This window comes from Gigantopelta aegis, chromosome 4 (assembly GCF_016097555.1).
Source record: "Gigantopelta aegis isolate Gae_Host chromosome 4, Gae_host_genome, whole genome shotgun sequence".
Lineage (NCBI taxonomy): Eukaryota > Metazoa > Mollusca > Gastropoda > Neomphalida > Peltospiridae > Gigantopelta > Gigantopelta aegis.
The window spans coordinates 69,248,695-69,253,694 of NC_054702.1; the positions used below are offsets into that span (position 1 = coordinate 69,248,695).

Below are 5,000 nucleotides of genomic sequence, written 5' to 3' on the forward strand. Positions count from 1 at the left end.
CACAAATAGGAGACAATAATTCCACAAAGTTGAATGTCTAGCCTAACAAATTGATTTTGGGTCATTCATAACTGCATCTATGGAGGTTTATCTCCGTGCATGTCAAATTAAAAAAAATAAAAAAAATAAAAAATAAATAAGAATTCATTTATTAATTCATTTTAATTTATTTTTCAGCATATTTCAAATTAAGGTTCAAGCATGTTGTCCTGAACACACACCTCAGCTATCTGGGCTGTCTGTCTGGGTTAGTGTTTAGTTGTTAGGGGTGAGTGAGAGAGAAGTCTATGTGGTGGTTTTATATCTACCCATTGAGTCTTTAAAACTCGCTCTGGGAGGGAGGCAGTAATGGCTGCAAACCCAGTACCTACCAGTCTTAGGTCCAATAGCTTAACCATGACACCACCAAGGTCAGTACGGGGGATTGGTACTCTTTTAACATGCCCATGTCTACTTACGTTTCAGGCATGCCCATCCCGGGTTTGACCTGTGACATTGCCAGTGATCAACTCCTAGGATGGGATGGGGGAGGGGGTGGGGAACCACTGAGGCCAGTCAATAACAATTGTGGTTATGGTATGTTTTATAAATACAAAATAATTTGTCATGTCAAATTCATGATTAATCTTATTCAGTGACCAATACAATTTAAAAAAAAGAAATTTGTGAACAATACACCAGTATTTTGAAGTTTGTGTAGTGCTTTATTTCAAAACATAGATTTAAGTCTATATCCAACTCAACCTTACTGACTAAACAAACACACACCAACCATATGTACACACACTTTATTTACGCTACTAATTTCTGTAATTAGGGGAGTCAAATGGAAAGACCTGGAGGAGGCCTCCATTAGTGAGGTAGCTATTACAGCAGACAGTTTCCTCCGCACCAACCACAGGTGCTGGTCTTTGAGGAACGTGGCCACCGGTGTAAGAAAAACTGCGTCTCACCCGCTATAACACAATTACCGCTAGTCAATCAACTGGGCTGTACAACAACTTTGGGAAATTATACACTTGTTTCCTATCAGCATCCAATCAAGGACTGTCTTCTGAAGGGTTCTCCGACATAATAGGTGGAAGGGGGATTATCTCTTTATCAGCATCTCCCCCATTGCTGGAAGTAATTATGAAAAACCCATTAAATTAAGAACTTGTGGGAGCTAATTTAGACAAAATCCATTAAAGAGGAACAACATGGATGCTAAAAGCCACCCATTGCCTGTGCAGGGCATTCGTAACAGCTTCTGATGTAATTTTAACCCTTTTTGGCACTCAGGTTATATAATATTCAACTGACACTAAATAAGATGACATCTGTCTCATCCTCCCGTCCCAGATCGGTCACTGGTGAAGTCAGAGGTCGAACCTGGGATGGGTGTGCCTGAACTTTTAAGTGGATAGGGGCATGTTAAAAGAGTACCCATACCCAGACATCGGTCTTTGATGGACCAAGTCACTGGTCATACCAGAGGTAAAGGCCAGGCTGGACATGCCCGAACCTGAAGGATGTGGGCATGTTAAAAACGTTTAGACTTGGACAGAATCTTTTGGTGATGTTAAAGTTTGTACATATGACCATTGTGTCTGGACCTAAAGTAGATATGGATAAACTAAAATATTTACTTAATTAGAAAATGAATATTTAGGAATTGATCTGTATACTTCTTAGCACTTTTCATTTGACTCTAGTTCTACGAATAATAAAGTCGTTTAACCTTAACCACATGGATGAAGACAAAGGCTGCAACCAGGGTGGTCATGCAGAAAACAACCATGAAAACAACTTAGATTATGCATCTCAGCTGTTAGCTATTTAGCTGAAAAGTTTGCAACTTAAATATGTGAACATTGCAAATAATTAAGGGCCAACATAAAGAACTACTGGATGAAGTGATCTTCACACTGCAGTTGTTGTGAGTGATGCATCAGACAACTGACCAGTATATGTAGTGCTCAGACAGCATGAGGATTGTACAGTCCGTACCGGCCTTAATGGTGTTGTGGTTAGGCCATCGGACATAAGACTGGTAGATACTGGGTTCGCAGCCTGGTACCGGCTCCCACCCAGAGTCAGTTTTAACAACTCAATGGGTAGGTGTATGACCACTACACCCTCTTCTCTCTCACTGACAACCAACCCACTGTCTTGAACAGACAGCCCAGATAGCTGATGTGTGTGTCCAGGACAGCATGCTTGAACCTTAATTGGATATAAGCAAGAAAATAAGTTGAAATAAAATGAACTGTACAGTCCAGGGTTGTTTTGTGGTGATGCTCTCCTATCTTTGAAAGCTGTGGGCCATACCCAGTAAATGCAGCTATTGACAATTCTAAAATAAAACAGCACTTTTTTATTTGTGAGAGGTGGGAACTGTTCCATCCCATCCCATGCCCATGCAAGGTATAGTCCTCAGTTATTATGGCCCTGTTTTTATTTTCATTATTAAAAAGGATGACTTTATAATATGCCAGGTTTAGTCTAAGCTGATTTTCCATTATAACAATATTAAAAGTGGATGATTTGTTTGGAATGATGTACAGATAATGTAAATAACTCAGAGATGAACTTGCCTTGAAGACTTCACAGAGTTAATGAGGCAAACCATTAATTAGACAAATCTTAAATTACAACCATATACCTCCAATTTTAGCAGATCACCTACAATAGTATTATATAGTGCAATACATCATTTGCACATTACTATAATTCACACAGCTTACATTTCAAAGGCAAAGCCTAGTAAGATTAACTAAAACAGTATTAACCTATTTGTTGCAGGCAGTGAGACAACTAAGTCCTGAGGTACTTACTGTATTTTACTAATTAATGGAGTTATACTTAAACACTATCCCATATTATCCTCATCATCTCTGACCTCAGTGGTGTAGTGATTAAACCACAGACTTGAGACTGGTAGATACTGGGTTCACCTCCCGGTAACAGCTCCCACCCAGAGTGAGTTTAACAACTTAATGTCTGGGTGTAAGGTCACTACAGTGACTTCTTTCTCACTAACCAAAATCAAACCAACGACTGACTGTCCTGGACAAACAGTCGAGATAGCCGAGGTGTGTATAAACAAACAACAAACAATATCCTAAGCATTTCATTAATTCATCTTAATTCAGTTTCCATGCTTACATCCAATTAAGGTTCAAGCATGCCATCCTACACACACCTCCACTATCGGGAACTGTCTGCCCAGGACAAAGGTAAATGGTTGGTGGTTAGTGAGGGAGAAGGCAGTACTGCATCAAGGCCTTGCACCTCCAGACTGATCCATTATAATATTCACTTAAAGCTGGCAGATATTCGATATGCACCCCGGTACTGACTAACATCCAGAGCGAATTTTAATGACTAAATGGGAAAGTGCAAAGGTCGCCACAATGTCTTCTTTATCACTAACCACTAACAGCTAACAGCTATAACCACTAGTCTATTACATCGGTGTGCCCATTGGGCTATTTCTCATTCCAGCCAGTGCACCATGACTGGTACAGTGAAACCCCTCAACACCGGACCCCCTCTAAACCGGAATCCCCTCAAAACAGGACGTTTTCCGCGGTCCCGTGATTTACACATCTTTTAACACTATATTTTACCCCTCTAAACCGGAAACCCCTCTAAACTGAACACCGGACAAACAATTCGGTCCCAATGTGTCAACTTAGTGTAAATCCTACCCCTGAAAACCGGACGATCAAACCGATACCAATCAATATGGCGCCCACCTGTCTGTGAACACTGATGGCTTGTGCAATATGCGCATGCTCGAGATCGCTGTTATTAGTGTAATCACCGCTGCATACAGTACAGGTACCGCTCAGCAGGCAAGATTAGCAACTTGACAATAAACAATTAAAAGGACTGATCGCAAGCTTTGGTATGGAGTTAACTACTGTAAACACATTGATTGTGTTGTAATTATGGTTAACATTAGCGGAGTTCGGGTTTGGGTTAGATGTCTTTATTAAGTTACGAGTGTGTTTTAAGGTCTTAAATGTGATCCTTCACAAACATGTCTCATGATTTGCTTCAAAGATTGACACAAATAACAGGGAATGTGTTGGGTTTTTTTTAAACGTTTGTTTAGCGAAATAAAGAGTAAGCAAAAGTATATGTTGGCTTTGCGTAGTCGAATAGATGTTAGTAGTGTTTCATTTTCATGTCGATTTTCAACATGACGGAATGTCCAGCTAAACGTCGCCGTGTTGAACTCTCGCTCGATGATAAACTCAAAATAATTAAAAGTTTCGAAATTGTACCTAAACCAACGTTAAGATCTTTGAGTGAAAAGTTTAGTATTGGCAAATCAACAGTTGGAGATATCATCAAAAAACGAGAGGTTTATAATTGATTGACAATTTGTGGACTTTTTAATGTATTTTTTATTCAATATTACTCCCATGGATGTTTTTATTTTTCTAAATGCTCATAAATGCACCATTTTTCAACATATTCTTGTTGTTCTTGTTTTAAAACACTTTAACACTTTCCCTATTTTATGGAGAACAGAAGGTATTTCCGTCCAGGCAGACCCCTGAAAACCGGACACCTCTGAAAACCGGACATTTTACTTGGTCCCATGGATGTCCGGTATTGAGGGGTTTCACTGTATATCAAAGGCTGTGGTATGTCCTATCCTGTCTGTGCGATGGCGCATAGGCCTATAAAAGATCCCATGCTGCTAATGGAAAAATGTAGCGGGTTTCCTCTCTATGACTGTCAAAATAACCATATGTTTGACATCCAATAGCCGATGATTAATAAATTGATGTGCTCTAGTGGTGTCGTAAACATACAGCCCTGGTAGCTAACATTGACATCTGTTCCCAGGACAGCATGGTCAAACCTGAATTGGATATATGCACAAAAATAAATGAACTGAAATAATACTCCCTCAAGGTGGGATCCATCTGGGATGTGATCTCAGTACCTACCAGTCTTATGGTTAATAATGTGTAACTACTGTACCACAGAGGCTGGTTATA

The 5,000-nt window shown here is 39.7% G+C and overlaps 1 protein-coding gene across 2 annotated transcripts in view; it reads right to left on the reverse strand.

Annotated features, from left to right (window-relative positions):
* LOC121371001 (protein kinase C-binding protein NELL1-like) overlaps positions 1-5,000 on the reverse strand; it is a 96,566-nt gene that overhangs the window by 23,952 nt on the left and 67,614 nt on the right. The window lies entirely within an intron of this gene.